Source organism: Pteropus medius, unplaced genomic scaffold, assembly GCF_902729225.1.
Source record: "Pteropus medius unplaced genomic scaffold, Ma_sr-lr_union100, whole genome shotgun sequence".
Lineage (NCBI taxonomy): Eukaryota > Metazoa > Chordata > Mammalia > Chiroptera > Pteropodidae > Pteropus > Pteropus medius.
Window position 1 is genome coordinate 12132731 of NW_024344378.1, and position 11553 is coordinate 12144283.

General features: G+C 39.9%; 1 long non-coding RNA gene across 1 annotated transcript in view; it reads left to right on the forward strand.

Moving 5' to 3' along the window:
- Nucleotides 1-11553, forward strand: part of LOC120609686 (uncharacterized) — an 18955-nt gene continuing 7402 nt past the window's right edge. Inside the window, exon 1 of the long non-coding RNA XR_005654816.1 lies at nucleotides 1-177. This is a non-coding gene — a long non-coding RNA (uncharacterized LOC120609686). The remainder of the gene's footprint in view (nucleotides 178-11553) is intronic.

The following is an 11553-nucleotide window of genomic DNA, read 5'->3' on the forward strand; positions in this document are numbered from 1 at the left end:
CTGGAAGGACATGTCAGTAATGTTCCCGTATTAACTCTGGGTGTTTTCCAGTGGGAATATTTCTTTCTTTAGAAGCGCACCTGAACAAAGAGCAGGTGCTTTTGATTTCTGGAGAAGCCCAAAGATGATAAAATCTCGCCTACAATTTCTTGGAGGGGAGACCCAACTAACAATCAGGTACATGATACTCTTTTTGTGGGCAAGTTGAATGAAGTTGGGAAGTAGAGTCAACTTTTGTGGCAGGCTGGTTTCTAGATGTTTCATTTGCATAAGAAACAGAATGGGACAAAATGTAATTGGGCCAAATAGTATTTGATACTTGCTCTGATAAAAGGTAGGAGGCTCCTATTTTTTTTCCTGGTAATTACTCACCCCATTCCCTCTCCGCTTTCCACCACTCCTCCCCCTTCCTGAGATGAAGATGGAGTGGAGGGTGCCACTGGGAGAGATCCAAAAGCAACATCTCCCTCTGCGACCCATTGCTATTTCTCCATAAAACACACAAATAAAACTGATGGGAAGATTTTCATAATCCCAGGATCTTGAAAGAGTCCAATACAACGGGTTTTAAGGCAGACTCATCTGAAAGGTGAGCTCGTTTCTCCCGTATCTTTCTTTTGCAAATTGCCAGGCAATAGAAGGTAGCTGTTCTATTTGAAGGTCTTGTATGATTTGTGAAAGCTGGCCCAGACACAAAAAGGTCGTCATTTGCAAAATTCCAATCAATGTTTTCGTTTATCGCTAGGAAATCATATAGGCGATGAATCATGACGATAAATGAATAGTCTTACTAAGTGAACAGATGGTACTTTAAAATAAAGCTAATAAATATGCATTCAAGTTTAAAAGACTCCTCTATTAATTTATTTTTTGAAGTGCATTGTTTTGAGTTCATTAAATGTTGGCTTTGTTAAATGGGCTTCATTGTTTCCTCTAAGCTCTGAATCAAGCCTTCTTCTAGTTTGTGGGAGAGTCTGTTTGCCAATTTGCAAATGAGTGGGTGTTCCCATGCAGGCCTCAATGGCTTACTCCTCCTCCGGGAATTAACAGTTCTCCAGAGAAAGCAGTGTTCCTCTCATAGAAAATGCACTTTATAAAGGAGAACTGAGAAGTGAGAAAAGACCCTCTGCTGACAGCGCATCAGGAATTCAGAGCAAGGAGCTCTGCCTCCCCTGTTCCTTTCCGGGTCTTGCGGTCACCAGCCTCGGAGAACAAGATTGGCCCAAGCAGATCAACTGGCCCCTCCAAGAGATTCTGGAGTCTTATCTGGCTAATCTCTAGGCAGAGGGTAAAGCCTTACCCTCTTTCTCAGAAAAGTAGGACCTATCGAGCCCCCAGCAGCCCCTCCTTTGCATGTCTCCCCATCACTGTTCTCATCTCTAATCATAAGACCGGAGAATAAAAAATAGCTTCTCTTCAGATCAAGACTAGGGTTCTCATTCCTGGTCAAGTCACGGTGAATAATTTGTTCTGTTCACGAAACGTCCCAGAGTAACATCCATTTATTATTTCATTCATTTACTCATTCACTGGTTCACCAAATATTTAATGAATATCCATTATGTACTAGGTATAATCAAATATATATGAATATATGAATAGATAGATAGATACATAAATATATATGTAGCTATATGTATCTGTCTATCTACCTATTTATCAAAAAAAAGTGAAATTCCCAGGGCTGACAGACCAGAGGAAGAGGCTGACAACTCCATCATTACATTAAGAGTTTATTAAGGGAACATAGAGAGGGGCTCATCTTGGGAACCAGCAAGGCAACATGGTCATCCTCCTTGCTTCCCATCCCCAGACAGGAATGTGTGTTTAAGGAGAGGGGGACCACCAGGTGCCGAGAGGCTCTGACATCAGGACTGGTTAAGAGACGGATAATATCAAGGGCATCTCACTCCAGAAGGGCTTGGGACTAAATCTGGGAGTGGGGTGGGGAGTGAGAATGGCAAGGAGTCCAAGATGACAAATTAGCCTTCAAGACAGAATTAGCAGTGTGTGTCTTGTGGTGTGTGTGTCAGTATTGTGTGTGTGTGTGTGTGTGTGATCTCCTTGGGGTAAATATGAGAATATTAAGTAAGGAATGACACAAACAGGCTTTGCATGCAAAGAATAATGGGACAGAAAAGAAGCATCTAATTTAGACAGCCTGATCAAGGAATCTTTTTGAAAAGACTTAAGATGGGGCCTGAAGGATGAGAAGGAATTAAGGTGAGTGCTGATGGGATGAACGCATGTGTGTACACACATGCTTGTGTGAGTGTTTATGTAGAGGCAGAATATTTTAGGCAGGGGCTGTGGCACTTGAGGAGGCTCTGATGTAGGATGGGGATAATACAGTCCCTAACCTGTGCATACTTTTCTTTTTAAAGCTCTTTTCCTGACACCCATGCAAGTTTTCCTGTTTGACTTCCATGCTATGAGAATTTCCATCTTTGGTGGATAATGCTATTCTGAGATTTCTTTTCCCGTTTGAAAAATTAGTGTTACTTTAGTTATAGATTTGCACTTACTATCAGAGTAATTGTCTCTTGGATTTATAGAAACTAGAACGAATGCACAGACTTACCCTTTAGGGACCATGTCTGTTTCGGTTGACTGAGTTTTCTTTCCAGGAACTTCATGGGAAGCCGTTCTCTTACCCAATGAGCCACTCATGGCTTCTTCTTTACACTCAGCCAAAGTCCAACCAAGCCTGATGCCTTTGTAATTATGTCAGAGACGGAATGAGTTTCATTTTCCTTCATGTCTGTGACAGTTTATTGTGGAGATGCTGGCCAGTCCAGTCCTCAGATAACCAGACATAGGTAGAAGAAAGAAGCAGCAGAAAAAAGAAGCTATGTAATTGTCTTTTGCATACTGCTAGATGACTGTGCAATTGTACTCATGTTTCACTTTGTTATCAAATGCCTACATGCTCTAGATGGATACGAGGCACATCAGATACATGTCACACGTACTTCCGCTTTCCCCTTCTGCATCCATGCCATGCATCACTAATCAAGAAATTCTTCCCTTTTTGACCTCAAACAAGACCTCAGAAGCATTCTCAACACAGTACTTCAAACAGACACTAGTAATCAATTGGAATTAGCCCATGAGTTGAAACCCATTTGTTATCTGTGGTATAAGCAACGACACTGCTTCTAGGACAGAATTACAGTGTTCTTCTACACGGCGTTCATCACCATGTAGCTTCACTTTTTTACATGAAGCCTCCTTCACCAGACTGACATGGCGAGTCTTACATTTGGGGTTTGTTTAGCATTAAATCCCTAGCTTGCCTCACAGTACCAAACACATAATTGATGTAGAAAATATATACTGAATGAACGGATGACGCAAAGTTATTCTTTAGAAGAAGCCAAAGAACTCTTCCAGACTGAAAGGCAACTGCTCTCAAACACTAGCCTCAACTGGTGTCTTATCCTCTATTTCTTTCTGAAGTCAATTAGACTTTGGCCAGTTAGTACAGAGAGACCTGGTCAGACTCTTTCTGAAGCCCACAAAATGTGCTTCTCTGATGTTCTTTCATCCAGATATTTGCAGTCAATACTAGTTCTCAGTACTAGTTGTGATGACTGCAGCTCCTGCAGGCCTCGTTGTTTAACTGTATCTAAAAAGAAGGCCATTTCTATACCACATCAAAGGGGTTTCTGAATAACTGCAGTGTATGCACCTGCCAGTGTTTCCTCTTTGCTCTGAGAACCAAAGTGTCTCCTGGGGTCAGGGGAGGGGGGTTTTCAAAACCTGCAGCTCCATTAACACTCTCTGCAGAATGCATACTTGACAGTGTGATAATATGGGTTTTAAATGATCTCACGTACCAAATTCTGAGTACATTTTTCTTTTTTTCCTGACCCTGCAAGTGTGAGTCTCATTTTTTAAATAAACTGGCAGAATGATGTGTGATACTTTTCAGTTTACTTGACATCTCTTGAATACACTGTGTGTTTCTGAACCTAGAGAGTTACAACGTCTGGGTTAAAGATTTTGGGAAAGCTGAAAACTTGGGAAGTTACAAAGATGGTTTCTACTTTTCATATAAAATAGGCATCCTAACAGTTTTCGAAGAATAAAGGGCAAAAGTGTTGATTAAAGCAAGTTATAAATCATGGCAGAATTTCCATCATATCATCTAGAATTCATTATTTGGTAGAGGGAAATTAGAGCAGTCAGTTTATGTTGCAAACTTTCATTGCGTGGTAATGATTAAAATACAGAACCCTTTCTTTGGATTGGCCAGTCTTTTGATTTCTGAAATGAAGCTTTTTGCTAGTATAGCCAGAAAAAAATGGTAGTTAAAATGGATTAATTGATCAGCAGCTGCAAAAACAAGAAAAAATGCTAGAGCAATATACATGAATAATTAGTCTCATTTACTAGCCATTTTCTTAAAGCCACAAACTGAGAGCTGTGATGGACGCAAGGGGAAAAGTATCAAAAATTCTGAAGCTAGAGTTCCTTCCTTTCTTTGGTCAGGCGTTCTGGGGATAGAAAGTGGATATTTGGTGATTTCAGAATGTTGTGTGTGACTGAAGGCCATTGCTTGGAAATCAGGGCCAGACCACATTGGACATCATTGTCAGAAGACATGAGCAACGAAGAAATATTGGGTAAGAGCCTAAGTATTCTACAGACCATGGGGACGGATACTGGATGATGGGGGATCTCTTATTGAGGTTTTTAAAGATTGATGAATAAATGGAGTCTCCATTATCCAGACAATTCATACTCAATGTTTAAAGACAAGCTCAAGACTACTTGCTATGCGAAGCTATCTCAGATCCCCCTACCTCTGGAGACTGAACTTCTGTTGTCTGCATCATACATATGATGTCTAGTGTGTGCTACGTGGATGTCTTCTTAAACTGAGAACTTGTTGATCTTTGTATTTCCCATAATACCAAAAAATATCATAATAGTCATTTTTTGAGGGATTATGATATCTGGTTCTGTGCAAGAATAGAAAGATATAAAGCTCCAATTCTTAGTGGCTTAATATGATAGAAATTTATTTCTCACTCATAGGAAGTCTCTAACACACAAAACTTCATGTGTTATTCTCAGTTGGACATCCCATGGCTATCTGGTTATCCAGGGACTTGAGCTTCTTGTATCTTATGGCTCTGTTCTCCTCTGAATGCTAAGAGATCTCTGTATTGAGCCAGCAAGTAGAGAAAGAATATGAAGGAATCTGCAAAGGCCAGGCATAGAAGTGGCAACATTCTTCTACTCACAGTTCATTGGCTAAAACTCAGTCATGTGATAATATTTAATTGCAGCTCTTTGCCCAAGGAGTAGAGAAAATGGGTTTTGGTGAACAGATAGTAATCAAATATATATAACTACCTTTTGGAAGGCTTGTGTGTGTGTGTGTGTCTTTCTGTCTGTCTGTCTGTCTATCTATCATCTATCTATCTATCTATCTATCTATCTATCTATCTATCTATCTATCTGACAGTGGGTTTTATTATTCTTATTTTCCAAGTTAGAAAACTGAAACTTGGGGAGATTAAGTCACTTGCTGGGGTAAGTGCTAGTGCTTGAATTTAACCCATAGTTGTACATACGGTTTTAAAGTCATCACACAATAACTGCTTATTAACTTTATTTCTTCCACTATTCCACTGTTTTCTGTTTACCTGTCACCATTCTTATTCAAGCTTCACAACATCCTAACTGAACTTCTATAATAGTCTCAAGCTGTGCTCCTCGATGTCAGTCAACCGGGCAAATTATTAATAGGCTGTCACTCGCTCTTCTTAAAACACAGCACTAATCTTATCAGTTCGAAGCCTGAACATCTTTAATAAATGTTCAGTAAATATTTGTTAGCTGATTGCCTAATGAATCAAAAGCAAAGGTCTTGGCCTTGGTTCAAGGACTGAGATTAGAGACTTATGTGGAAACAATCTGAGAGTATACACCGGGTCCCAGAATGTCCTAATATTGTATGTGTTGCCTCGGAGAAGGCTGCGCTCAGAAACATAGATTCTGGGATGCTAAAGAATGACGTCTTTCCTGATATCACTCTAGCAATGGTTATCTTAGATATTAGATAGATATTAGATATAGCCACACAGGCCTCCGTCTTTGGCAGAGAGAAGAGAGAGGAGAGAAGGGAGAAGGAAGAAAGAAGAAACGTCCTTCAGACAGACCATGCAGCCCTTGAATCCATTCCTTTGCAGCCTCTACACGGGCTGTGGGCAGGGCGAGTGGAGAGAAGTTCCCAGAGCCTGCGTAGGGACTCTGTTTAATCAATCCAATAATTTGCCTGGAAGAACTAGTTTACGCACAATGGTGGCAGAGTAGGTTTTCTATAAGGATTTAAGGCAGCAATCTAGTTGAAAAATGGGATAATTGAGTGATTAAAAGTAACTTATATAAGACTGAAAAAAATCTCAATTGTTCACGTAGAAGACCGAATGATAGATTATAGATAAGCTGAGGTCCCCCAACCTCCTCTACTATTTTGCACTGCTGTTTAAGAAATACTTTTTGCAGTGCTTAGATTCCCTGCTCCTCGTATTCCCCACCCCGCTTCCTTTGGTGACACTGCAAGGTTATGCCTGACAGCCCTAGCCACCCTTCTGGGCCCTGTCCTAACAGAACTGCAGACAGTGTGGTGATTTCTTTGATGGCAGCCGACTCTGTGGAAAAAAAACATCAAACAAACAAACAGCGAACGGGCTCATTTTTCCCTTTTCTGTCCTCCACTGTTGAAATCTGAAGAGCAGGCCCTACAGAGATCATGGGAATAGGGTTCAATGCAAAGACTTCACACATTTCAGAGTAGCTAGACCTTCTGACTCAAGGTAGGCGGGGATTTGGGTGATTATCTGGCCAAACCAGTTAATCTTGGCACAATGCTCTTCTCATGTCCAGAGCAGACGTTCTGCCAGCTCTGCTGCCTGCTGAGTTCCTCTGTAGATGACTGATCAACCCTAAGAGAGGATCACTGGTAAGCCAGTACCATATTGACAGAGCTTCTTTTGCCAGACCAGGCTATAGATGGACAAATCCTTAGTCTAATCTGCTGAGATTACAAGGTGAAGTTCAAGATGGATAGAGTACAGTGATCATGTATAATAAGAATTTTGGCTTCCTTTACCTTCAAATACAAATTGGTTTATATTACATTTTAATGACTCTTCTACCCATACGTGATTCGTAATACTATGCATTAGTCTCTTGAAAAATATTAGTTCACTGAGTTATGCAGAGTTTTCAAAGGTTGACACATTTCATTATAAATATAAAAAAACACATCCCTTAAGATCACCAACATCTCAGCAGAAAATTCAGTGAGCATTGAGAGGTATGACATAATTGTGTCTGTAATGATGGGGAGGGCAGTGGTGGCGAAAAGGCATGGGTGGTGGTTAGGAGGAGAGAGAGACGGACCAGCCGTGCATCTGTGGGTGAGTTACTTAATCTCTTTTTTGCCTACTTTCCTTATGTAATAAAAAGTGGTAATGCTGACACTTACCCCCAAGGGTTGTTGTGAAGACTAGGTGAGATAAGGCAGATAAAGTACTTTGCACCTAACAAGTACTCAATAAATAGTAGCTATTGCTATCATCTTATCATCTTTTCTGAAAATCCCAGTAGGAGGATTGTTTTATCCGGCTCCTTCTTCTATGGGATTCAGTTCCCTTCACTTAAAGGACACTTTTCATCTGAGCCCTTAGCCTTTCTACTGGATGGACCCAGGAACTCACTTGTATGGAGAGCTGAGGGGCCACCTTAACACAATGCCAGCACAGTTACCTTCAAGCGTGTGAGTGCGTCAAGAATGAGGTACTTCTGGCCCCCGGCACAGTCTTGCTGACACTGACTTTGCATTTAAATCACATCCTATAGGACCATTTATCCATCAGCTCTGTCTTATCAGTTTGTGTCTGCTCATGTGTTTGGAAGATCAGGGTAAAGCAGAAGAACATGCAGGGTCAGAATTTGCAGGAGAAATTTAAGTCAACCCCTACCACCTTTCACCTGCAGATTGGGACACAGATGAGTTATCTTTCTGGTTTCGTTCCCATTTTCTTTCATCTTTATAGGCTGTCTTTACAGAGCCAATTGATTTAGTGATTTTGTGGTCACTGAATATTTCCCCAGCTCATTAATAGTTCACAGTTAAAGGGCTTTATCTGGCAGTGACCCAGTGAGCCAGTGGGTTAGCCCAAATAATACTATTGATATTCTGGGACCATCCAGAATTGTGCTCATGTATGCACAGCTGTGAGATCCTTTATGGGAGAATATAGTGCAATGACTTTTTTTTTTCTTTTAGAAGATAAAAAGAAAACTGCATAGCCTAATAATTTGAATTTGAGCAACTTAGGAGCTACGTGGTCAGGCCTGTATTATTTTTCAAGTATGACAGATGTAGGCGAGTTCTGTGATTTCATGCCCTGATCTTTGTGTCTTATGACCTTTACTAGTTACTTTAAACCATTTACATTGTTTTAGTTTCTGGTTTGAAACCAATTCCGTTCTTACAGTCGTATTAAAAAGCTATGGAAATCGATCCTTTCCAGTGGACTTAAAAGATGGTTAAAAATTGTTTTATTGGGGCTTATTTAATATTTGATCAATTATTTTTTTCTCGTTTCCCATTTACTTAAAATTTGTTAAAAAATTTTAATTTTTCAATCACAATTGGCATACAACATTATATTAGTTTCAGGTGTGCAACATTGTGTTTAAACGTTTATGTAACTTATAAAGTGATCATCCTGATAAATCTTGTATCCATCTGACATCAAACATAGTTATGTTGAGTTATGTTACTAATGTATGCTACTTTAATTTTGTTTAACACTATCTGCCAAAATAAACTTTATTCCCTATAACTTAAAATGTGTACATATAGAATAGTTAGTTTATTACGTACAGTTAATTCCATTGTTTTGGCTGCAATAAAATCAATTTTGAAATACAAAAAAATTCGTTATTGACTATATTCCTTATGCTACCGTTTTTTATGCTGTTTTGTAAATACCAATTTGTAGTTCTTATTCCCTTCCCCTTTTTCACCCAGCCACCCAAACTCAACCTCCCTTTTGCCAACCATCAAAATGTTCTCTGTTTGTATGAGTTTGTTTCTGTTTTGTTTATTTATTTTGTTCTTTAGATTCAACATGTAAGTGAAATCATGTGGTATTTGTCTTTCTCTGTTGACTTACTCCACTAGCACAGTATCCTCTAAGTTCATCCATGTCGTTGCAGATGGCAAGATTTTATTATTTTTTTATGGCTGAGTAACATTTCATTGTACATAAGTACCACGTCTTTTTTATTCATTCACTGATGGACACCCAGGTTGCCTCCGTATCTTGGCTATTATAAATAATGCTGCAATGAACATATGTACACACATGTCCTTTCAAAGTAGTGTTTTGGGTTTCTTTAGATAAATACCCAAAAATGGGATTACTGGGTCCTTCTTTGTCTCTTATTATAGACTTTGTTTTAAAGTCTGTTTTGTCTGATATGAATGTTGCTACCCCAGCTTTATTTTGTTTTATTTCAATTTTCATGAAATATCTTTTTCTATCTCTTTACTTTCAGTCTGCATGTCTTTTAATCTAAAGTGAGTCACTTATAGATTGGTTGTGTTAATATAGATATATTAAGGGTTGTGTTTTTCTTATCCATTCAGCCACTCTAAATTTTGAAGCATCTAATCCACTTACATTTAAAGTAATTGTTGATAGATATGTAGTTATTGCTGTTTTATTATTCATATTTTTGAAAATTTTTTTTCCTTCTTCTTAAAGAAATCCCTTTAACATTTTTTTGTAATACTCATTTGGTGGTGATGAACTCCTTTAGCTTTTTCTTGTCTGAGAAGCTTTTTATTTGTCCTTTGATTCTAAATGATAGCTTTGCTGGATAGAGTAATCTTGGTCGTAGGTCCTTTTCATCACTTTGAATATTTCCTGCCAGTCCCTTCTGGCCTTCAAAGTTTCTGTCGAGAAATCAGTTGACACTGTCATGGGAGCTCTCTTGCAAGTAACTAATTGCTTTTCTCTTGCTGCCTTTGTCTTTAATGTTCGGCATTTTAATAATGATGTGCCTTGATGTGAGCCTCTTTGAGTTCATCTTGTTTGGAACTCTGCACTTCCTGGGCTTGATGTCTACTTCATTCACCAGGTTAAGGAAGTTTTCCATCATTATTTCTGCAAATAGGTTTTCAATTCCTTGCTCTCTCTCCTCTTCTCCTGGAACCCGTATGATGCGAGTGTTGGTATGCTTGATGTTGTCTCAGAGGCCCCTTAAACTATTCTCATTTTGTTGGATTCTTTTTACATGCTGTTCCGATTCGGTGTTTTCTGCTACCTTATCTTCTAAATCGCTGATTCCATCTTCTGCTTCATGGAATCTACTGTTGTTTCCCTCTAACGTATTCTTCATTCCAGTTATTGTATTCTTCATTTCTGTTTTTCTTTTATGCTCTCTGTCTCAATATTTATGTTTTCTATCTCTCTGTTGAAGTTCTCACTGACTTTATCTATTTTTCCCCTAAGTTCATTGAATATTCCTATAACTAGTGTTTGAAGTCTGCATCTGGCAGATTGCTTGTCTCTGTTTTGCTTAGTTTTTTTCCCTAGAGCTTTGTTCTGGTCTTTCATTTGGGACATATTTCTTCGTCTCCTCATTCTGGCTGCTTCTCTCTGTTTGTTTTTATGTATTAGGTAGAACTCTTTTGTCTCCTGGTCTTAGTAGAGTAGCTTATAAAGTAGGTATCCTGTGAGGCCCACTGGCTCAATCTGCCATGGTCACCTGAGCTGGGTGCTCCAGGTGTGTCCCTTGTGTGGGTTGTATATACCTTCTTGTTTTAGTTGAGCCTTGGTTGCTGTTTGCATATCAGTGGGAGGAATTGACCCTCAGGCTGATTGATTTTGAGGACTGGCTGGTGAGGGGCTAACCCTATGAAGCAAGATTTGCTTTAGCAGGGCTCTGGAGCTTGTTCAATCTGCCTTTGGGTGTATTGTCCTTAGATATGGCCCCAGTTGGTACTCCAGCACAGTCTGAAGCTGGCCACTGAGTGTGCCAGGCCCAGGGTCTCCTGGGAGGGGCCCCCGACACAGGCCAAGTTCAGTAGCAGGTTGTGTTTTGCCCAGGACCACCTGGAAAGAGTCACCAAGCAATCCACAGATGGCCAACACCGTTGCTGGGCTTAGAGGTGCTTCAAGAGGCCAAGCCGGGAACCAAGGCCAGCTACCACTAGTGCTGGGCTTGGGACTGCTCAGCAAGAGGTACAGGACACATCGAGGCCAGATGCTGCTTGTTTGGGGTTTGCGAACCTTTGAGAAATTTTAGGAAACTGCAGTAAGAGGCAAGACAGGCCATTTCTATGGAAAAGTCACCGGAAGCCAAAACGTAGTTAAAATTGATAGGAAATCTATTTATGGCTCTGGGCACACTCCTAGATAACCACAACACAATGTGGTCTTCCCTGGGAGAAATTCCCAATTCTGGTTCTTGCCCTTATCCCATTGCATAACCTTGGGCAAATGGCTTCACTTCTCT